This window comes from Equus caballus, chromosome 20, assembly GCF_041296265.1.
Source record: "Equus caballus isolate H_3958 breed thoroughbred chromosome 20, TB-T2T, whole genome shotgun sequence".
NCBI lineage: Eukaryota > Metazoa > Chordata > Mammalia > Perissodactyla > Equidae > Equus > Equus caballus.
Window position 1 is genome coordinate 24,595,938 of NC_091703.1, and position 24,994 is coordinate 24,620,931.

General features: G+C 35.9%; 1 protein-coding gene across 15 annotated transcripts in view; it reads right to left on the reverse strand.

Annotated features, from left to right (window-relative positions):
* The window catches only part of CMAH (cytidine monophospho-N-acetylneuraminic acid hydroxylase), a 351,661-nt gene that overhangs the window by 76,734 nt on the left and 249,933 nt on the right, over positions 1-24,994 (reverse strand). Inside the window, exon 1 of one of the 15 annotated variants that reach the window (XM_070244998.1) lies at positions 22,659-22,697. The exons of 12 other annotated variants lie outside the window; for them this stretch is intronic. The gene's annotated coding sequence lies outside the window, so the exon portion shown is untranslated. Of the gene's footprint in view, positions 1-26; positions 204-22,658; positions 22,698-24,994 lie in introns of those variants that run through there. 2 more of the 15 variants (XM_070244993.1, XM_070244994.1) reach the window with 2 other exon arrangements.

A 24,994-nucleotide genomic window follows, 5' to 3' on the forward strand; every position in this document is an offset into this window, starting at 1 on the left:
ATTCTGCAGAACGTTATAAGCAGTACCTGGCACACTGTCCTGTTGACTTACGTGTAGATGCTTTTCAAAACATTCTGTATCTTCTCTCCTTTTCTCTCCTCACCAGTTAGCAGACCGTGATACGTCTTTACTAGCTAGCTACTTAACCCTCCCACTGCACTCAATTTGAACAGTTTATAAATAGCTCCAGCAGCAAATGAAGCATTTGATCTTTCACGTTTTTTTTTTTAAGGAAACCACACACATTACATTTCTCAAACTCCAAGCTCTAAACAAACTCTCTTTATGATGCAATATAATTTTTACCAAGAGGGATTTCGAAATGTCTTTTTGCATTTCTGTGGCATGAAATCTGGGTGCGTGTTGTTTAATTTTACATTCTACTCTAAACCAAAAGTCGTCAAAATTCTCTTCCTGTGTTAATTTAGAATTGATTTGGGGCTCAAGTACATTTGTGGCTTTTTGCTTTCATTTGTAGTACTGAAAATTTCTCAAACAGGGAATAAAAATAATTTTAAAAACACATCAGGAGGGGCTGGCCTGGTGGCGTAGTGGTTGGGTTCATGTGCTCTGCTTTGGTGGCCCAGGGCTCGCAGGTTTGAACCCCGGGCACAGACATAGCACTGCTCGTCAAGCCGTGCTGTGCAGCAGCCCACATAAAATAGAGGAAGACTGGCACAGATGTTAGCTCAGCGACAATCTTCCTCAAGCAAAACGAGGAACAGTGGCTACAGACGTTAGCTCAGGGCCAATTTTCCTCACAGAAATTAATTAATTAATTAATAATAATTTTAAAAACACACCAGGATAGGAACTAACAGGGAAACTACTTCCAAGTTTAAACTGAAGAGATATAGCTCTATAATGGAGTATGATACACTTGAAAGCAGATTCTCTTTATCGCTTTGTCCCAAATTCTGGTAATTCTCTTCACAACAGACTTGAAATGTTTCCAAAAACTTTTTTTAAGTGTATTTGATAGAAAGGAATCCATTCTAAGCCTCATGAATTTCTTTTAACTTTGTTCTTACGAGTACAAATATCTGACACCAAGCCAAAGTAAGCACTGAGGCAATTCCTGGAAAGATTAAAAGTATAAAACGAAAACCTCCCTAAATATTTTATTTGATTAATAAACCTCTTAGCCCAACTTCTGTGTTAGAGTCTAAGGTTTTCCAAGCACCGTGTAAAGCAAGTTGAACCAACCATGTTCATCTTTACCAGTTCCGTGAGAAGTCATATTGAAACGTAAAGCAAAAGAAAAAGTGCACTCCTCTATACAGGCTTTTATGTATTTTTTAAATGGTTAGTTTCTCCCAAAAGTAGATTTTAAAGATGTTATTGATGAATTTGAATCGACTAAAATCAAGAGAATAAAATTAGAGTAAAGTCTGGTTTTGGTATATATAAAATATTTAAAATGATGTGTTTTAATATACCTACGTTTCAATGTTTCAATACTTTTTCAAATACTCTATTGTTTTTGAAAAAACAACCATGAAAAAATACACGAAAATATAAACATAGGGGCACACATTTTTCCTTTTGCCTCAGACCTGGTGGCTTGGCATGACAGTGTACCATCCTGTCTTTAAAATTTTGAAATTTAATTGGTCATCGAGTTTTGGCCTTAATTTTGATTTTTAAAAATATTATGTTAAAATGATATTCATTTTGATTACATACGTTTCAAAGCCAGGAATCCTCCAGAGGGTTAGGCTCTGAGAAAAAGGACTAGAGGAAGAATAGGCAACAATTCAGAATTGTCAGTCTGTAAGTGCATTTTGTTACCCCAGATTTCTTAGTTTACTTTAGTATTGTTTTATTTATTTCTCTTTTCTGTTTGGTGAGGACGATTTGCTGTGAGCTAACATCCATGCCAATCTTCCTCTACTTTGTATGTGGGATGCCTCCACAGCATGGCTGACGAGTGGACCCACGACCCGGGGCTGCCAAAGCAGAGTGAGCGGAATTTTAACCACTCAGCCACGGAGCCGGCCTCATTAGTTCTATTTTAAATGGGAAGATGTTCAATATTCTGTTCACAGGAATGTAAACTCAATGAAGGCCGAGACAGACAATGTCTGTCACATGGTAGGTGCTAAGTAAATATCTGGTAAATGAAGGAATACCCTCACAAGAAACACGTAATGCATATTTCGGAGAGGGAAAATCTACTTCTGTTCCTCGTGATACCCAAAGCTGAGTTTGAGAATTACCATGTAGATAACTGATGTGAAAGTGCTTCCAAAGGTCACAGATCCATGACGGGAAAAATCAAATTAATGGCACATCTAAGTTTTACAAAGCAAATTAGGAGAGTTTTTTTTTTTATCCCATGTAGAAGCAAAGGGTATTTCCCCATTTATTCAAATTATCCTGTATGCTCTTTATTACGGTTTGGAAAATTCCCTTTTTCATAGTGGTCCTATGTATGCTCAGTTAGTTTTAGACATTTTATAGCTGTTGCCACAGTTGTGATTGGTGTCTTGTACTTTTATTTTCGGATCAGTTATCTCCAGTATAGAGAAACGTAACCAATTTTTTAAAAATTGTAGTAAAAAACACATAAGATAAAACTTACCATCTTGAACACTTTTAAGTGTACATTTCCATAGCATTAAGTATATTCGCACTGTTGTGCAACAAATCTCCAAAATTTTTTAATTCGTAGAAACAAAACTCTATACACCCATTAAACAACAACTCCCTTTTTCCCTTTTCCCCAGTCCCTGGTAACAGCCATTCTACTTTCTGTTTTTATGAATTTGACTACTTTAGACACTTCATATAAGCATAATCATACAGCATTTGTCCTCTTGTGATTGGCTTATTTCACTTAGCATAATGTCCTCAAGATTCATTTATATTGTAACTAACATGTGACAGGATTTCCTTCCTTTTTAAGGCTGAATAATATTCCTCTGTGTGTGTGTGTGTGTGTGTGTATGCACATGTGTGTGCGTGTATATATCACATTTTGTTTATCCATTCATCTGTCAATGGATATTTGTGTTGCTTCTACCTTTTGGCTATTGTGAATAATGCTGCTATGAACATGGGTTTGCAAATCTGTTCAACCTTTGCTTTCACTTCTTTGGGTTTATATGGGATCGCTGGATCATATGGTAATTCTTTTTATTTATTTATTTTAAATGCTCTTCCCCAACTTTATTGAGGTACAATTGAGAAATAAAATTGTATATATTTAAAGTGTACAACATAATGATTTGATATATGTATACACTGTAAAATGATTACTACAGGTTGAGTAACATACCCATCATCTCACGTAGTTACTTTTCTTCTTTTTATGTATGTGTGGTGAGAACACTTAAGATTAATCTCAAATTTCAAGTATAAAATACAGCATTATTATCTATAGTCACCATGCTTTACATTAGATCCCCAGAAGTTATTATAACTGAAGTCTCATACCCTTTGGATAGTTTTTTTACTAAATAAAAATTTAAAGTGAGTACTAACCAAAGATATAAAGAGGCGCACAATCATATAAAATGACACTCAACATCATTTGTTATTAGGAAATTGAAAATTAAAACAAAGATGAGATACCACTACACACCTATTAGAACGGCTAAACACCAAAAATCTGACAATACCAAATGATGATGAGGATGTGTTACAACAGGGACTCTAATTTAATGCTGGTGAGAAGGAAAAATGGTACAGCCAATTTGGAACTCTGTTTCACAATTTCTTACGAAGCTTAACATGGTCTTACAATAGGATCCAGCAATCTCTCTCTAAAGTATTTACCTAACTGATTTGAAAACTTATGTCCACACAAAAACCTGCACAGAAATGTCTACAGCAGCTTTATTAATAATTGCCCAAATGTGGAAGGAACCAAGATGTCCTTTAATAAGTGAATGGATAAACTGTGGGGCATCCAGACAATGGAATAATATTCAGTGATAAAAAGCTAATGCTTTCAGATTTCCAGTTTCCAGTCCAGCATGTAAGGAGCTTGGAAGTAGTTAGTCTGCCCTAATAACAAGTAAAAGCTGAATAAACTAAAAATCAACGACTCTTCTTACATCCATCAGAGAACTGAGGTCACAGGGCAAATGCCTGCCCCCAGCATTGGAGAGAGAATAGGTAGGAACAGAGAATCACAACGTACTGGAGCAGAAACCCACAAGTAGAAACCTCTGTAGGAACCAATACTTGGTTCCTTTTACCCAGTACCTCATATCCAGTTTTTAAGAAAACAGTACAAGGCATACTAAAAGGCAAAAAACAGAATTTGAACAGAGAGAACGAGCATCAGAATCAGATTTAGATGTGGCAGGGATGTTGCAATTATCAAGTGAGGAATTGAAAAAATGGCTATTAAAAGTATAAGGGCACTGACAGAAAAAGTAGATGACATGCATGATGGGAAATTTAAGCAGAGAGACAGAAATTCTAAGAAAGAATCAAAAAGAAATGGTAGCAATCAAAAACACTGTAACAGAATTGAGGAATGCCTTTGATGGGCTCATTAATAGACTAGCCGTGGCTAAGGAAAGAATCTCTGAGTTGAGGCTATGACAATAGAAACTTCCAAAACTGAAAAGCAAAGAGAAACAAAAACTGAAAAAAGTAGAACAGAACATCCAAGAACTATGGGACAACTACAAAAGGTGTAATACACATATAACGGGAATAGAAGAGAGAGAATAAAGAGAGAAAGGAACAGAAAAACATTTTAAGTAAAAATGACTGAGAATTTCTCCCAAATTAATGTCAGATACCAAACCACAGATGTCGAAAGCTCAGAGAACACCAAGCAGGGTAAACACTGAATAAAACTACACATAGGCATATCACATTCCAACTTCAGAAAATCAAAGATAAAGAAAAAATCTTGAAAGAAGCCAGAGGAAAAAAATATGTTACCTATAGAGGAGCAAAGATAAGAATTACACATGACTTCTCAGAAACCATGTAAACAAGAAGAGAGTGGAGTTAAATATTTAAAGTATTGAGAGAAAAAACCCTACCTAGAATTCTGAATCCTGCAAAATCATCCTTCAAAAGTGAAGGAGACAGGGGCCAGCCCAGTAAATGTAGTGAAGTTTGCACACTCCACTTCAGTGGCCCAGGTTTCACAGGTTTGGATCCCAGGTGTGGACCTAGCACCACTCATCAAGCCATGCTGTGGCAGCATCCCACATAAAATGGAGGAAGACTGGAACAGATGTTAGCCTAGTGACAATCTTCCTTAAGCAAAAACAGGAAGATTGGCAACAGATTTCAGCTCAGGGCCAATCTTCCTCACACACAAAAAAATGTGAAGGAGAGGGGCCAGCCCAGTGGCGTACTGGTTAAGTCTGTGCACTCCGTTTCAGTGGCCTGGGATTCACAGGTTCAGATCCCAGCCATGGACCTACACGCTGCCGATCAAGCCATGCTGTGGTGGTGTCCCACATACAAAATATAGGAAGATTAGCACAGATGTTAGCTCAGTGACAATCTTCCTCAAGCAAAAAGAAGACTGGCAATGGACTCAGGGCCAATCTTCTTCACCAAAAACAAGTGAAGGAGAAATAAAGACTTTTTCAGACAAACAAAAATTGGAGGAATTTGACACCAGGATACCTGCCTTGCAAGAAAAGTGAAAAGAAAGTCTTCGGAAACAAGGAAAACGATATAGGTCAGAAATTGAGATCTATATAAAAAAGGAAGAGTATTAAAGAAAGAATAAGTGAAGGTCAAGTAAAACTTTTTTTCTTATTCTTAATTGATTTAACAGATAACAGTTTGTTCAAAATAATAATAGAAACGATGTATATTGATTATAGCTTACATATAGGTGAAATGAATGACAGGATACAAGGGATGGAAAGGAAGAAGTAGGAATACTTTGTTATCATAAGGTATTTGCACTACTCGTGAAATGGTATAGTGTTATGTGAAAATGGACTTGGGTTAGTTGTAAATGTACAATGCAAACGTGAAGGCAACTACTAAAAAAAGTTATAAAAAATTCTATAATTAATATACTAAGAAAGGAGAGAAAATAAAATCATATTAAATGCTCAATTAAAACCACAAAGAGCAGGGGCTGGCCCGGTGGTGCAGTGATTAAGTGTACACTTTCTGCTTTGGTGGCCCGAGGTTCGCTGGTTTGGATCCCAGGTGTGGACCTACACACTGCTTGTCAAGCCACGCTTTGGCAGGCATCCTACATATAAAGTAGAAGAAGATGGGCATGGATGTTAGCTCAGGGCCTGTCTTCCTCAGCAAAAAAGAGGAGGATTGGTGGCAGATGTTACTCAGGGATAATCTTCCTCAAAAAAAAAAAACACACAAAGGGCAGAAAAAAATAGAGAAAAAAGGAACAATGAATAGAAAATAGTAACAAATATGGTAGATATTAATCCAACTACATCAATAAACACTTTAAGCATCAAAGGTCTAAATACACCGATTAAAAGACAGATGGTCAGAGTGAATAAAAAAACAAGACCCAAGTATATGTTGTCTACAAGAGGCCCACTTTAAATATAAAGATGCATACAGATTAAAAGTAAAGGAATGGATAAAGACATACCATGCTAATACTAATAAAAAGAAATTGAGAGTAGCTATATTAATTTCAAACAGAGCAGACTTCAGAGCAAGCAAAATTATAAGGAATAAAGAAGGGCATGACATAATGAAAAAAGGGTCAATATTGCAAGAAGACATAACAATCCTTAATGTGTATGAGCCTAACAACAGAGCACCAAAACACAAGAGACGAAAAGTGATAGAACTGCAAGGAGAAAAAGACGAACCCACTATTATGGTTGGAGACTTCAACACCCCTCTCTCACAAATGGAAAGATCCAGCATGCAGAAAATCAGTAAAGACAGGGTTGAACTCAACAACACCGTCAATCAACTGTATATAATTGACACCTATACACTACTTCCTCCAACAACAGCAGCATACACATTGTCTTGAAGCTCACATGGAGCATTCACTGATATAGACCACAGTTTGTGCAATAAAGGAGACTTCAAGAAATTTTAACAAATTTAAAAGAATAGAAATCACACTACATATTCTCTAAGAGCACAATAGCATTAAGCTAGAAATCAATAACAGAAAGATAGCTAGAAAATCTCAAAATACTTGACGATTAAACAATATGCTTCTAAACAACACATGGGTCAGAGAAGAAATCTCAAGAGAAATTTTTAAATATTTTGAATTATGTGAAAGTGAAAATAAAACTTACCGAAGTTTGTGGGGTGCAATGAAAGTAGTGTTTATAGGGAAATTTATAGCATTGAATGTATATACTAAAAAAGAAGATCTAAAATTAGCAATGTAAGCTTCCACCTTAGGAAACGAGAAAAAGAAGAGCAAACACAAAGTAGGAGAAAACAAATAATAAAAATTAGAGCAGAAATCTTCCTTCCTGAAAGAAGGAAATCAGAGAAAAATCAAGAAGACCAAAAGCTGGTTCTCTGAAAAGATCAATAAAATTGATAAGCTTCTAGCCAGGTTAACTAACAAAAGAGAGAAGACACAAATTACTTAGAAATGAAAGAGGGGACAATACTACAGAACCTGTGGACATTAAAAGGAAAATAAAGGAATACTATGAACAACTCTATGATCACAAATCTGATAACCTAGATGAAAAGACCAATTCTTTGAAAGACAATCTGCTAAGACTCATACAAGAAGAAACAGCCTAAATAGGCCTATGTCTATTAAATAGATTGAATCAAGAAAAAATAACCTTCCAAACAGAAAGCATCAGGCCCAGATGAGTTTACTGGTGACTTCTACCAAATATTTAAGGATGGAATTATACCAATTCTCTACAATCTAAAAGCAAAGGGAATACTTCCTAACTCATTCTGTAGGCCTAATACCAAAACCAGACAAAGATATTACAAGAAAACTACAGGACAGTATCTCCCATGAACATAGATGCAAATATCCTCAGTCAAATATTAGCAAATTGAATCCAACAATATGAAAAAAGAGTTATATACCACAAGGAAATAGGACTTCTTCTAGGTATGCAAGGCTGATTCAACGTTCAAAAATCAATTAATATAATCCATTATATCAACAATCTAAAGAAGAAAAATCACATGATCATATCAGTAGATGAAGAAAAAGCATTTGACAAAATCTAACACCTATTCATGATAAAAACTGTCAGCAAACTAGGAATAGAGAGGAACTTCCTCAACTTGATAAAGAACATCTACGAAAAACTTAACACTAACATCAGACTTAATGGCAAGAAACTAGAAGCCTTCCTGCTAAGATCAGGAACAAAGCAATGATGCTCCTTCTCACTGCTTCTTTTCAACATCATATTAGAAATTCAAGCTAATACAATAAGACAAGAAAAGACAATAAAGATATGCTGATTAGAAAAGAAGAAATAAAACTATCTTTGTTCACAGATGACATGATTGTCTATGGAGAAAATCTGAGAATTGACCCAAAAAATCCTGCAAATAATGAGCAATTATAGCAAGGTTACAGGATTCAAGGTTAATGTAGAAAAGTCAATTGCTTCCCTGTATACCAGCAATGAACAAGTGGTGTCTTAGATCAAAAACAATACCATTTACATTAACAACTAAAAAAGTGAAATATTCAGGCATAACTCTAACAAAATATATTACAAAATATATATAAAAGGAAAACCACAAAACTGGCAAAAGAAATCAAAGAACTAAGTAAATGGAGAGATTCTACATATCACAGATACGAAGACAATATTATCAAGATGCCAGTTCTTCCCAACTTGATCTATAGAATCAATGCAAAGCCAATCAGAATCCTGGCATGTTATCTTGTGGACATCAACAAACTGATTCTAAAACTTACGTGGAGAGGCAAAAGACCCAGAATAACCAACACAACATTGAAGGAAAAGAACAAAGTTGAAGGATTGAAACTACCAAACTTCAACACTTATTATCAACCTTCAAAAATATATAAATCAAGACAGTTTGGTGTTGCAAAAGAATAAATAACTAGATCACTAGAACAGAACAGAGAGCCCAGAAATGGATCCGCACAAATATAGTCAACAGATCTTTGACAAAGGAGCATAGACAATATAATGGAGAAAAGATAGTCTTTGCAACAAATGGAGCTGGAACATCTGGACATCCACATGGAAAAGAAGAAATCTAGACAAAGACCTTACTCCCTCCACAAAATTTAACTCGAAATGGGTCAGAGATCTAAATGCACAATGTAAAACTATAAAACTCCTGGAAGAAAACATAGGAGAAAATCCAGATGACCTTGGGTTTGGCAATGACTTTTTAGATACAACACTTAAGATACGATTCATGAAAGAAATTATTGATAAGCTGGGCTTCATTAAAAGTAAAAACTTCTGCTTTATGAAAGTCACTGTAAAGAGAATGAGAAGACAAGCCACAGACTGGGAGAAAATATTTGCAAAAAATATCTAATAGAGGACTGTTATCCAAAATATACAAAGAACTCAAAACTCAACAATAAGAAATCAAATAATCCTATTTAAAAATAGGCCAAAGATTTGGAGAGATGATTCACCAAAGAAAAAATACAGATGGCAAACAAGATGAAAAGACACTGAACATCAAATATGATTAGGGAACTGCATATTAAAACAATGTGATACCACTAAACACCTATTAGAATGGCCCAAATCCAGACCACTGATAAACATCAAATGGTGAGGACATGGAGCAACAGGAATTCTCATTTATTGCTGTAGGAATGCAAAATGGTACAACCACTTTGGAAAACAGTTTGGGAGTTTCTTACAAAACTAAACATACTCTTGCTATACAATCCAGCAATTGTACTCCTTGGTATTTACCCAAATGAGTTGAAAACTTAAGCCCATACAAAATCCTGTACACAGGTGTCTATAGCAGCTTTATGCATAATTGCCAAAACTTGGAAGCAACCAGGATGTCCTTCATTAGGTGAGTGGTCAAATAAACTGTGGTACATCCAGACAATGGAATATTATTCAGTGCTAAAAATAAAAGTGCTATCAAGCCATGGAAAGACATGGATGAAATGTAAATGCGAATTACTAAATGAAAGAAGCCAATCTAAAATGGCTACATACTGTATAATTCCAAAAATACGACATTCTAGAAAAAGGCAAAACTATGGAAACTGTGGTTTCCAGGGGTTAGGGACTAGGAATGAATGAATGAGGAGAGCACAGAGGCCAGTGAAACTATTCTGTATGATACTATAATGGTAGACACATATTATTATATATTTATCCAAACCCATCAAACATACAACACCAAGAGTGAACCCTAATGTAAACTATAGACTTTGGGTAATGATGTGTCAATTTAGGTTCATCAATTGCAACAAATGTATCACTCTGGTGCAAGATGTTCATATTGGGGATGGCTCCAGATGTGTGGGGTAAGGGCATATATGAGAACTCTATGCACTTTCTCCACAATTTTGCTGTGAACCTAAAACTGATCTAAAATATAAAGTCTATTTAAAAAAAGGAAATGAGCTATCAATCTGAAAGAAGACATGGCTGAACCTTAAATGCATATTACTAAGTAAATCCAGTCTGAATAGGCTACAGACTATATGATTCCAATTATATAGCATTCTGGAAAAGGTAAAACTACAGAAAGAGCAAAAAGATGAGTGATTACCAGGAGTACAGGGGGTGGGGTGAGGGTTAAATAGGTGACACACAGGAGATTTTTAGGATGGTGAAACTATTCTGTATGTTACGGTAATGGTGGACATGACATTATACATTTGTCAAAGCCCACTGGACTTTATAGGACAAAGAATGAACCTTAATGCAGGCAAATTTTTAAATAAATCATTTAGTGGGATTGGATCTCAGGAATTAGCTGAGGAATAGACAGAAGTAAGGTAAGGTATCTTTTACTAGGAATATCAGAGCCAGTAAATGGTGTGGCAGCTCACCAGCCACAGAAGGAAAACTTTTTATAACCTTTGTATTTTAAATAACAAAGTTGATGCACTTAAAAGCCAAAGATTGGGTCCTGTTTTCTATTTAGCTCCAGTAAGAAAACCAAAATCAGCAGCAATCAACAGCAGTGAATAAGGGACTCATGGTATACCTAAGTGTTTGTATTTCTTTAAACCTTTCTCTAAAGTAAGTATCACATTGTTTATAAGTGGAAAATAGAAATTAATCAAAATGTACTCTGTTATAAAAGCAAAGGAAGAAACTACAAAGAAAAAGATTTCCAGTAAAAATTTCTTTTTTATTTATAGAAAGTCCAAAACCTGCCAGCGCAAAGTTAAAAAAGCAAACAAACACAAAGGAATATTTGCAGCATATGCTAGCTACTATCATCAATGTCTTTATTAATATATAAAACACCCTTAGAGGGGCTGGCCCCATGGCATCGTGTTTAAGTCCATGTGTTATGCTTCGGTGGCCCAGTGTTCACTGGTTTGGATCTCGGGTGTGGACCTATACACTGCTCATCAAGCCATGTTGTGGCGGCATCCCACATGAAAGATAGAGGAAGACTGGCACAGATGTTAACTCGGGGACAATCTTCCTCACCAAAATAAATAAATAAAGAGAATTTGTTTCTTTTAAAAAAGGTTCTTACAAAGAAGTAAAAGATAAGCAATCCTTTAGAGAAGTGATCAAAAGTGATGAGCAAGCAATTAAAAAAGAAGAAACACAAATGGACAATTAGTGCACAAAAAAGTTTACAGCCTCATAAGAAATTACAGAAATACAAATTAAAGTAATGAGAAACATTTTTGGCTTGTCAAATTGATCAAGGTTTTCAAAAAGTAGTAATCCCCAGTGTTGGCAAAGATGTGGCAAAATAAGCATTTTGAAGGTAGTGTAAATTGATATAACCTGTCTAAAGAGCAATTTAGCAATACACACATAAGGCCCAATAGTTCCACTTCCAGAAATATATCCTAAGGAAATAGAGATGCATGTGACAAAGATAATAGTTACAGATTTATAACAAAATTATTTTATAATAAAAAATGAGACACAACCTAAAGTTCCAACGATAGGAAATTGGTTTAATAAATTAATGTATATTAATACAGTTAAATACTAGGCTTCATTATAGATCAATAGTTAAGGCTATGAGAAATGCTCCTAATTATAAAATGAGAAAAAAAGGATACCAAAGTGTATATACAGTACAATCTCTATTTAAAATAAAAATTTTTAAATATATACAGTTTTTATGAAAAAATCTAGAGGAATACTCCAAAATGTTAAAAGTACCTCAATAGATGATGAAATTATTTTCTTTCTTTTGTTTATCTGCATTTTCAAATGATTTATTCAAAAGATTTATTCAAATTGTATTGCCTATGTAATTTTACTAAATTATACATTTAATATATGGAAAGAAGAAATTAGGCAGGCCAAAAAATTTGAGGAACTTCTAACAGAGGACTCAAAAAATTATTACTATAAAATTCTTAAAGCACATCTGGCATGACTCAGCAAGGGACTCCCAACGGGAAAAATTAGTGAAGTAACTTAATTAAAATAAAAAACTTCAGCATACACCAATGTCTGCAACTTGCTGCAGATGGCATGCCAATGTTGGGAAGAGCAAACCACAGACAGCTGCCTACCTTGCCTGAGGGCAGTACTTGGGGCCCAGAGCCTGGTGATGGCCCCTACCCCATATCCACACATACCAGTCTAGGAGCCATGGCCCACCCTGCGAAGCACTCAGCAGGGCTCACCTTGAAGCATCTGAACAAGCTAAATCCAGGCATGGTGAGCTCACCGCGTGATCTAGAATGGCCTAGTCAACAGGCAAGGCAGGCTAACTGGTTCTCTGGGGTCTAGGCTGAGAGCAAAGTTCACTCAAAGGTAAGACAGCAGAACCATGCTACCATATGTGCAACCCCCTTGTGGGTAAAGAATAGCTCCAGGACTGGCAGACTGACACTATATCCTCCTTTGGAATAAGTTTTTATTCAGGGAAGATCTGGAAACTGAAAAAAACCCTGAATATAAATTCCCATTTTTTAATTCTTTTTATTTTATTTCAATTTTTTGGTGGGGAAGATTGTCCCTGAGCTAACATCTGTGCCAACGCTCCTCTATTTTTGTATGTTGGATGCTGCCACAGCATGGCTTGATAAGTCGTATATAGGTCTATGCCTGTGATCTGAACCCTTGAACCCTGGGCCCCAAAGCCCACGAACATAACCACTATGCCATTGAGCCAGCCCCCTATTTTTTATTACAGAATAAACTAGTTGCCCAGGAAATTTCACCACTTAAGTAAACATGTCAACTGGGTGAGCGAGAGGAAACAACTTAATTTTGAAAGGCCCTCAGCAGGCATAATTAGGCTATTAGAATTCTTTGAGGGGGTAAAAACAATATGATAATGGCAGAACTGATAGGCAGAACTTCTATAGACTTTAAATGCCAAAATTTGAAAATTACATGTCAAAATGGCAGCATAGGTGGACTATGAACTTATCTCCTTCCATGGATACAACCAACTTACAACTACTCTTGGAACAATTACCCCTGAGACAGAACTGAAAACTGGATAAAAAGAATCCCCGCCAGAAGGGACAGTCCTGACTGAGGTGGAAGAGGCAGAAATTCCTTTCTGGAGAGAAAAAAAGCCACATTCACAAGCTGCAGAGCTTCATGGCCAGCTGGGAGCAATCCCAAGGTAGGCAGCCTTCCCAGGAGGAGTGGGGAACTTGAGCAGGGGAGCATTACTGCTATAAGTAGCTCTTGGACTCCGCACAACTGAGACAAGTATCATAACATCTGGCTTTTCTGGCTACTAACAACAACAGGGAACACCCCTAGAAAAGCTATGGGACATAAGGGGAAAAAAGTCAGCTCTTAAAGGGCCCATGCACAAATTCACCCAATCACCAGAAAGAAAATCATACAGTCCTTTGGTGAAAAGAGACTCACCTGACAGGCTCTAGGTGCATCTCAGAGAGAAATGAGGTCTCTCCAGGGACAGAGACATTGGCAGCAGCCATTACTGTGACCTAGTACAGGCATGCTGACACAGACGCTAGCAGACACCATTGAGTTCTTCCACTGGCCTGTTAGCCCAGGGTCTGCCTCACCCACTAGAGTGTTGATTTAATGCAGCTCAGCCAGGGCAGGCAGCCCACCCTAGGGACCGGTCCCACCCAACAGCAATCCCTCAGACAACTTGTGGGCCTAATAGGCTGGGTGTCTGCATCTTCTGAAGCTGGGTGAGTGGGTCCACTTCTGTGGGGCAGGGTGTGCACAAGAAGCGGGTGGTGTGTGGGGGGGGCAGTGGCAGAGTGTATGGGGCCTCTGCAGTCGGGTGACTGGGTCTGGGTCAGGGCATGTGCACAGGGCAGGACTGTGCTGATGGTGTTTGTGGCCCTGTGGGTGGTGTGGCTTCTCAGATGCAGAAGACTTATACTTCTCAAATAACCTCATAGAAGATCAGCCCCCACCCTCCAAAGCCTGAAACAATTGGGTGTTACCATGTCTGGAGCCAGCCCCATTCAGCTCCAATCCTGAGAGAGCTGACAAGAGCCTTGCAGGCTGGAGGCCTACAGCAATTGTAAGCCCCTGAGCCTAGTAACAAGCCATGCTGGGGGCCCACTCACTTAACAGAAAAATTGCAAACAGGAATGTGCTACTAGACCTTGCAGCCAACTCCCCACACCTGATTATGTGACTGAAGGGTCCATAGCAGCCACATGCAGGTGAACATTACAACAAGCCAGCCAGGGGAGAGTCTAGCCTCCCTGGACACCTGCAGCAAGAGAAACCCTGCCACAACAGAAGGACACATGTAGCCCACGCAGGGGACACCCCTGGAACATTTGGAACTGGTGATGAAAGGGAAGCACACTGCTGGGCCTCATAAGGCATCCCTTACATAAGGCCACCTCTCCACGATTAGGAGACATAGTTGACCTACCTAATACATTGATATAAGCCCAGAGAAAGAGGAAAAATGAGGAGGCAAAGGAATATGTTCCAAGAAAAAGAACAGGACAAAACCCTAGAAAAAGAAGTAAACGAAACCAAAATAAACAATCTACCTGACAAAGAGTTCAAACAAAAAGTGATAAGGATGCTCACTGATCTCAGGAGAAGAATGGATGAACTCAGTGAGAATGTCCACAAAGAGTTGGAAAATATAAAAAAGAACCAATCAGAAATGAAGAATACAATCCTGGAAATGAAAAATTCACTAGAATGACTCAATAGCAGAGTAGATGATACAGAAGAATGGACCAGCGAGCTGGATGAAAGACTAGAGGAAATAAACCAAGCTGAGAAGGTAAAAGAAAAAAGAATTAAAAAGAACAATCTAAGGGACCTCTGGGACAACATCAAGTGCACTAACATTTGTATTATAGATGTCCCAGAAGGAGAAGAGAGAGCCAAAGGGGCAGAGAATCTATTTGAAGAAATAATAGCTGAAAACTTTCCTAACCTAAGGAAGGAAACAGACATCCAGGTACAAGGAAGCACAGAGAGCACCAAACAAGATAAACACAAAGAGGCCCACACCAAGACATTATAATTAAAATGTTAAGAACTAAAGATAAAAGGAGAATCCTAAATGCTGCAAGAGAAAGGCAACAAGTTACACACAAAGGAAACCCAACAAGGCTATCAGCTGAGTTCTCAGCAGAAACCTTACAGGCTACAAGGGAGTGGTATGATATATTTAAAGTGCTGAAAGGAAAAAACCTACAGCAAAGAATACTCGACCCAGCAAGGTTGTCATTTGGAATGGAAGGAGAGATAAAGAGTTTCTCAGAAAAGCATAAATTAAAAGAGTTTATCACCAAAAACCAGTCTTACAAGAAATGCTAAATGGACTCATTTAAGTGGGAAAGAGAAGACCGCAAATAGGAGTAAGAAAATTATTTTTTTTAAAGCAAGAAAATCACCGGTAAAGGCAAAAATACAGTAAAAGTAGCAGATCAACCACCTATGAAGATAATACGAAGGTCAAAAGACAAAAGTACTAAAATTACTATGATAAGAGGGTAATGGATACACAAACACATACAAAAGAGGTTAGATATGATATCAAAAACAAAATGTGGGATGAGGGGAGCAAAAGAGTAGAGCTTTTAGAAAGAGGTCAAACTAAAGAGAACATCAATGTAATATAGATTGCTATATATGTAGGTTACTATATATGAACCCCCTGGTAATCACAAACTAGAAACCTATAATAAATACACACAAAAATAACAGAAAAGAACCAAAACATACTACTAAAGAAAGCCATCAAACCACAAAGGAAGAGAGCAAGAGAAGAAGAAAGGAACAGAGAAGAACTACTAAAACACTCAGAAAAAAAGTAACAAAATGGCAATAAGTACATACTTATCAATAGCTAATTTAAATGTCAGTAGACTAAATGCTCCAATCAAAGCCATAGGGTGCTGATTGTATAAAAAAAGAAACCCATATATAAGCTGCATACAAAAGACACACTTCAGACCTAAAGACACTCACAAACTGGAAGTGAAAGGATGGAAAAAGATACTCCATGCAAATGATAATGCAAAGAAAGCTGAGGTAGCAATACTTATATTTTTTTATCAGATAAAATAGACACAAAAATTGTAACAGAAGACAAAGAAGGGCACTACATAATGTTAAAGGGAACAATCCAACAAGAGGATATAACACTTGTAAATATCTATGCACCCAACATAGAAGCACCTAAATATATAAAGCAATTATTCACAGACAGAAAAGGAGAAATAGACAGCAACACAATAATAGTAGGGGGACTTTACCACTCCACTTACATCAATGGATAGACCGTCCAAACAGAAGATCAATAATGAAACATTGGCCTTAAATGGCACATTAGACCAAATGGACTTAGTAGATATATACAGAACATTCCATCCAAAAACTCCAGAATACACATTCTTTTCAAATGCACTTGGAACATTCTCTGGAATTGATCACATATTAGGCCACAAAACAAGTTTAATAAATTTAGGAAGATTGAAATAATATCAACTATCTTTTCTGACCATGGCAGTATGAATAGAAATCAACTACAAGAAGAAAATCAGAAAAGCCAGAAACATATGGAGATTAAACAAAATGCTACTGAACAATGATTGGGTCAATGAAGAAATCAAAGGAGAAAACAAAAAATACCTAGAAACAAATGAACATGAAAATATGACATGAAAAAATTTATGGGGTACAGCAAAAGCGGTTCTAAGAGTGAAGTTTACAGCATTACAGGCCTATCTTAACAAACAAGAAAAATCTCAAACAATCTAACAGTACACTTAAAGGAACTGGAAAATAAGGACAAACAAAGCCCCAAATCAGTAGAAGAAAGGAAATAATAAAAATCAGAACAGAAATATATGAAATAAAGACTTAAAAAAAAGGAAAAAAATCAATAAAACCAAGAGCTGGTTCTTTGAAAAGATAACCAAAATTGACAAACCTTTAGCTAGACTCACCAAGAAAAAAGAGAGAAGTCTCAAATAAATAAAATCAGACATAAAAGACGATAAATTACAACTGACATCTCATAAATAAAAGATTATAAGAGAATACTATGAAAAGCTATACACCAACAAATTGGATAACCTAGAAGAAATGGATAAATTCTTAGAAACATACAACCTTCCAAAACTGAATCAAGAAGTAATAGAGAACTTGAATAGACCAATTACCAGTAAGGAGATCAAAATAGTTATCAAAAACCTCCCAAAAATAAAAGTCCAGGACCAGACAGCATCCCTGGTGAATTCTCCCAAACATTCAAAGAGGACTTAACACCTATCCTTCTTAAACTCTTCCCAAAAATTGAAGAGGAGGGGATGCTTCCTAACTCATTTTACAAAGCCAACATTATCCTGATACCAAAACCAGACAAGGACAATGCAAAAAAAGAAAATTACAGGCCAATATCACTGATGAACATCAATGCAAAACTCCTCAACAAAATATTAGCAAATCAAGTACAATATTACATTAAAAAGATCATACACCATGATCAAGTGGGATTTATTCCAGGGATGCAGGGATGGTTCAACATCCACAAATCAATCAATGTGATATACCACATTAACAAAATGAAGAATACAAATCACATGATCATCTCAATAGATGCAGAGAAAGCATTTGACAAGATACAGCATCCATTTATGATAAAAACTCCGAATAAAATGAGTATAGAAGGAAAGTACCTCAACCTAATAAAGGCCTTATATGACAAACACACAGATACTATCAGTCTCAATGGAGAAAAACTGAAAGCTATCCCTCTAGGAACAGGAACCAGACATGGATGCCCAAGTTCACAACTCTTATTTAACACAGTATTGGAAGTAGTAGCCAGAGCAATCAGGCAAAAAGAAGAAATAAAAGGGATCCAAATTGGAAAGGAAGAAGCAAAACTGCCACTATTTGCAGATGACATGTTTTTACATATAGAAAACCCTAAAGAATCCACCAAACAACTTTTAGAAATAATAAATGAAGATGGTAAAGTTTCAAGATACAAAATCAACATACAAAAGTTTGCTGTGTTTCTATATACTAACAATGAAGTAGCAGAAAGAGAATTTAATAATACAATCCCATCTACAATTGCAACAAAAAGAATAAAATATCCATGAATAAACTTAACCAAAGAGGTGAAAGATCTGTATACTGAAAACTATAAAACACTGTTGAAAGAAATTGAAGATGACATAAAGGAATGGAAAGATATTTCATGCTCCTGGATTGGAAGAATTAACGTAGTTAAAATGTCCATACTTCCTAAAGTAATCCCTATCAAAGTTCCAACAACATTTCTCACAAAAATAGAACAAATAATCCTAAAATTTATATGGAACAACTAAAGATGCCAAATAGAAAATGGAACACTGAGAAAAAAGAACAAAGCTGAAGGTATCACACTCCCTGATTTCAAAATATACTACAAAGTTATAATAACCAAAACAGCATGGTTCTGGCACAAAAACAGACACACAGATCAACGGAACAGAATTGAGAGCCGAGAAATAAACCCATGCATCTACGGACAGCTGATTTTCAATAAGAGAACCAAGAATATACAATGGAGAAAGGAAAGACTCTTCAATAAATGGTGCTGGAAAAGCAGGACAGTCACATGCAAAAGAATAAAAGTAGACCATTACCTTACACCACACACAAAAATTTATTCAAAATTAAAGACTTGAATGTAAGACCTGAAACCGTGAAACTTTTCAGGAGAAGGAGAAGACATAAGCGGTATGTTCTTCAACATTGGTCTTGGTAGCATATTTTCAAATACTGTGCCTGATCAGGCAAGGGAAACAATAGAAAAAATTAAAAAATGGGACTACATCAAACTAAAAAGCTTTTGCACAACAAAGGAAACCATCAACAAAATGAAAAGACACCCTAACAATTAGGAGAAGATATTTGCAAACCATGTATCTGATAAGGGGTTTATATTCAAAATATATGAAGAACTCATACAACTCAACAACAACAAAAAACAACAACCCGAGTAAAAAATGGGCAAAAGATCTGAACAGACATTTCTCCAAAGAAGATATACAGATGGCCAACAGGCATATGAAAAGATGTTCAACATCATTAACTATCAGGGAAATGCAAATCAAAGCTACAATCACCTCACAATAGCCAAGACTTGGAAGCAACCTAGGTGCCCATCAAGGGACAAACGGATAAAGAAGATAGGTTATATAACACAATGGAATACTACTCAGCCATAAGAAACAATGAAATTCAACCATTTGTGACAACATGGATGGTTCTTGAAGGTATTATGCTAAGTGAAACAAGTCAGAGGGAGAGAGCCAAATACCATATGATCTCACTTGTAAGTAGAAGATAAAAACAACAACAATCATATAGAGACAGAGATTGGATTGGTGATTACTAGAAGGGAAGGAGGGAGGAAAGAGGTCAAAAGGAGTGACTAGGTACATGTGTATGGTGATGGATTGTAATTAGTCTTTGGGTAGTGAATATGATGTAATCTACACAGAAATTGAAATATAACGATGTACACCTGAGATTTACATAATGTTAAAAAACCAATGTTACCCCAATAAAAAATAAACAAAAACCCCAAAACAAAAACAAATAAGCCAAACTACACTTTATCAGATAAAAATAAATAAATAAATAATGCCAAAATTCCATGAAACAAATGAATTCCATAGAACTTGGGGTGAATGTATGTTGTGTGTGTATCTTTATGAGATTGCCATTTGTGGGGAACCATGAACAGTAGAATTTTTAACCTATTGACCAGTTCTGGACGGGAGCTTAATTCTTTCATAAATTATCTGGAATAGCAGTTCCCAATCCATAGAGGAACCAACTTCATATCCACATTTTTTCCCAATGACCAGCCATTAAAAACGTTACCACTGAATGGGGGCCCATCCAAAAAGTAATTTAAAAAGGAGGTCTCATACTCAAAATGCTTTGGGAACAAATGATCTAGCAGAACATTAGGCTGTGACCTTCATGAGAGAAGAGACTTCTCTGTCTCATTTATCACTGCATTTTCCCTTAGGTACTCAGTGAATCTTTGTGGAACCAATAAAGTGAAACCTTCAAGATTGCAAATGGCCTTAAAGCTCTTCCAGAAATCAAAATGTGAAATTAAAAGACAACAAGTTTTCAGGGGCCTGTAAGAATAGGCAAAGTTTTGGCAAAGGAGCATCAGTGAAGACAAATGTAAAGGAACATCTAGGGAAAAACAATTCCAATTGCACTTTTAAGATAATGGGTTCTAAACTGTTCAATAAAGAAGGATCAGCTCAGACTGTTCCCTGAAGACACCATGTTGCATGTTTCACTACAAAAGGCCCAGAAAACACTGAGCATGACCAGAAAGGACACTGGAAACAAAACTAAACTTGTGATCCTGCCCTTCCTCAAAACCACTCAGTGTCCACAGCTTGAGGTACTGTGTAGTTTTGGCTCCCCACCCATGAAGAAAAACATACCAGAGTTGGAAGAGGTCCCAAGAAATGAGATGGAAGTAAGGGCTTTCAAATGAGAGGCTAAAAATTAGAACTCTATTTTATTCTGGAGAGATGAAGATTTAGGAGAAAGAGGAAGCATGATTGGAGTGTAGGTTTGTTCATCAAAACTCAAAATACTAGAGAGGAAAGGGCAGCATCTAAGTATGAGATAAAAGATGCAGACAAAGGATGACTTTATCCATTAGTTAGAAAATATACTGAAGTTGTTACAGGTAAAATATATAAAAGTAGTAACGTCCACACTTATTCAAACCTAGAAGTAAAAAAAAAAGGGCTCTGAGGAACTAAGAACAAGAAAAAAAATCATTTTGGAGATTGAGGGATCCCAGGAAAGAATGTAGACTGACAAGAGAATCTAACTACTACAAATGTATGAAACAACCTAACTGAAGTGGGTGAGGAGAGAAGGTGCTGGCTGAATATCTTCGGAAATGAATGGTGTCCACAAGACTCAAGGCAAAAGGAACTGCACATGAGTATTCTACTCTTGTTGACAAAGTTGTTTTGCATAGAGGTATGGGTTAACAATTCTGATACTTCCATACATGTATACTGGAATTGCACAATTAAATAAATGGATGGCAATGATGAGAGCCAGGTTTCCTACTGTTGGAGTGGGAATCTAGAGATCAGCAAGGGAAGGAGGCTAGGATGATCCATGTGGTAATGGATTAGAGTTGGAGACATCAGTATGAATTCATGTTTACCTTGATATAGATACTAATGAATATACATAGAAATATTTATAGATATGCATAATATACTGATTAGTGTACACAGATTTATCTCCTTTCTCAGTCAGCTGAGAGGGCCCAGAAGCAACAATACACATAGCAACAAGCAGCCAGATCTTGATGTCTAATGTTATTCTCCAAAAAAGAAACTACGGCTTCTTGGAGAGAAATGGCTGATTCTAGGACTGGGAAAGGAAATATGCAAGATGAGCCTGGAGCATCTTGTAGGACCAGAGAGTAAATAAAACCCAACCCAAAACTCTCAAACAGCTGTATTGATAGGGTTCTGTCAAACAGATAAGGATGCCAACTGAAAGAGCTCTCAATGGCCAAAGCTGGAACATTCTGCAAAAAATTAAGTAGTGCTGGATTATAACCCAAAGCATAAAATAAATATCCATAGGGCCATGTTGGTATAAATAAATGATTGAATAAATAAATAAATGGGAGGAAAGAGACAAATCCCTCTTGAAGAATAATTTCAAGTAACTTATGTATATACTCAGCCCTCAAGGAGGAGGAACATAAATTATCACCCTTAAATGAGGGCTGCACACAGCGACTTCCTTTCAAAGAATATATTATGGAAAGAGCCAGGGAGAGACTAATTTTACAGTGCAGAAACGTAGCAAACACTACCTCATCCAGGTGATCAAGGTCAACACCAGCAGTGATAAATTATGTTAATATGTAACCTTGATGTGATGTAATGAAAATGCCACTTTACCTCTGTGGTCTTCCTCCTTAAAACCCATAATCCAGTTTAATCATGAGAAAAGCATCAGACAAATTCCAATAGAGAGATCAGTACTCCTTGAAACTATCAAGGTCATCAAAATCAAGGAAAGCCTGAGAAACTGTCCCAGACAAGAGGTACCTACGGAGAAATGATGACTAAATGCAATGTGGTATCTCAGATGTGATCCTGGAACAAAAAAAGACATTAGGCAAAACTAAGGAGATCTGAATAAACTAGGAACTTTAATTCACAATAATGTATCAACATTGGTTTATTAATTGTAACAAATATGTCACGTTAATGTAAATGTTAATAATAGGGGAAACTGGGTGTGGTGTCTATGAAAACTATTAGCCTCTCAGTTTTTTGGTAAATCTAAAACTTTTCTAAACAATAAAGACTCTTTGAAAAGTAAATATTGTTACCTTGTTTTAAAATTTGTATTCATTTACTTAATAAATACAAAAAACATAAAATTTAATGTTTTAAAATATGGCCAGATAAAGGAGGAAGAGAATAAAGAACATTCAAAATAGAAGAGTGAGCTCCTTAAAGGAAAACAGAAGCAAGACATACAAAGAAAGAAAAAAGGAGAAAGGAAGGTGGAAATTGTGATGGAGAGAAGTTCTGGAAAGTATGTTGTGCAGAACCAAACTGTTCTCTCTGGTCACAGCTGAGGGTCCAGGGTGGCTTTATGAGCAATTTTAATTTTTCCTTCCTGTTGTTAAAGCCTGATGCTTTGGCAACAGAATAAGATACTCAATCAGCAAAACACACAACATTTATTGTTACTCTTATGGCAATTTTATAAGACATTTTTTGTCTTCAAAATGTTGTGTTGAATGACATGAAATTGCCAATAATTGACAGTTTTTGATCCACAAAAAAGGCAGTTTCGTTTAGTTCAATTTATTATACAGAGCCAATGTTTCTACTCTTGCCATTTTATAAACTTAAAAATAATGAGCTCCTTCATTTTTATATTAGGATATACTCTATATTCCCATAGAACTTTATGGTTTTCCAAGTCTTATTTAATCAGCATCTCACTGATCATCAAAACAAGCTCTTGAGGAGAGTATTTTTACAAAAATAAACATAAAAGATAAAATAATAAACAATAATAGACCAAAAAGTAATAATATCAAAGATTTGAACCACATGAAAAACAAACTGCACCACATATATATATATACATACATATATAACCATATATATAAAAACAGCTGCTCAGCGACTGTAGAATGCACATTTTTTTCAAGAGCATCCAAAACCTTTACAAAACTTGATCATCTATATTGAGCCATAAAGCAAATCTTACCAAGTTTCAAGGTATTGAAATCATAAAGAATACGTTATCTGACAACAGTACAATTAAGTTAGAAATCAAACACCAAAAAATGTGTACAATCTCTATATATTTGGGTCAAAAATAAACCATAATGGAAATTAGAAAATATTTTGTACTGAATGTTATGAGATCTGACAGGTCAAAATGTATAGTATGCAGGTGAGCAGTACTTAGAGAGAGATATAGCCTTAGATGCGAATATTAACAAAGAAAGGCTAAAAAATAATGAGCTAAGCTTCCATCTCAAGAATGTTAAAGAACAATAAAATGATCCAAAGAAAGTGGAAAGAATGTAAGGATAAATATTAATAAAACAGAAACTCTATGTATATTAGATAGGATCAACAAAGACAAAGGCGGTTCTTTGATAAGACTAATAAAACTGACAAATCTCTAGCACAATTGGTAAGAAAAATAAGAGAAAAGACATAAAAGCTAATATTAGGAATGAAAACAGAATTACAGATTCTACATACATTAAAAATAAAAGTGGATATTAACCTTATTTCAATATTTAAAACTCAGATGAAATGGATACATTCCTACAAAAATACAATATACCGAAAGAATTTAAGAAGAAATAGCAAACCTGAATACTATCACTAAAGATAATGATTGGTGGTCTCAATTTTTCCCCAAAAGAAAACTCTAGGCCCAGAAAACGTTGTATCAGTTCTACTTACCTTTAAATGAAGAAACCATTTCCATCTTATAGGAAATTTTCAGATAAGCAAAAAGGAAGAAACAATCCCCCCAACTCATTGTGTGAAGCTACCTTCATCTTTGAGACGGTGTGAGAAAGGATCTTTATAGGCTAATTTTACTCACAAACATAGATGCAAAAATTCTAACAAAAATATTCACAAGTCCAAACCAGCAATATATAAAAAAGATAAAACATCATAACCAAGTTTCATTCCAGAAATGCAAAGTTAATTTGACATTAAAAAAAATTAAGGTAACTGTCCAGAGAAACAGATTCAAGGAGAAAAATCATACAATCATCTCGATGGATCCAGAAAAAGAGTTTAAGACAATTACATCCATTCACAACAAACACTCATAGCAAAATAGGAAAATCCCTTACCTGAGAAAGGGTATGTAAAACAAAACCAAACCAAACCTAC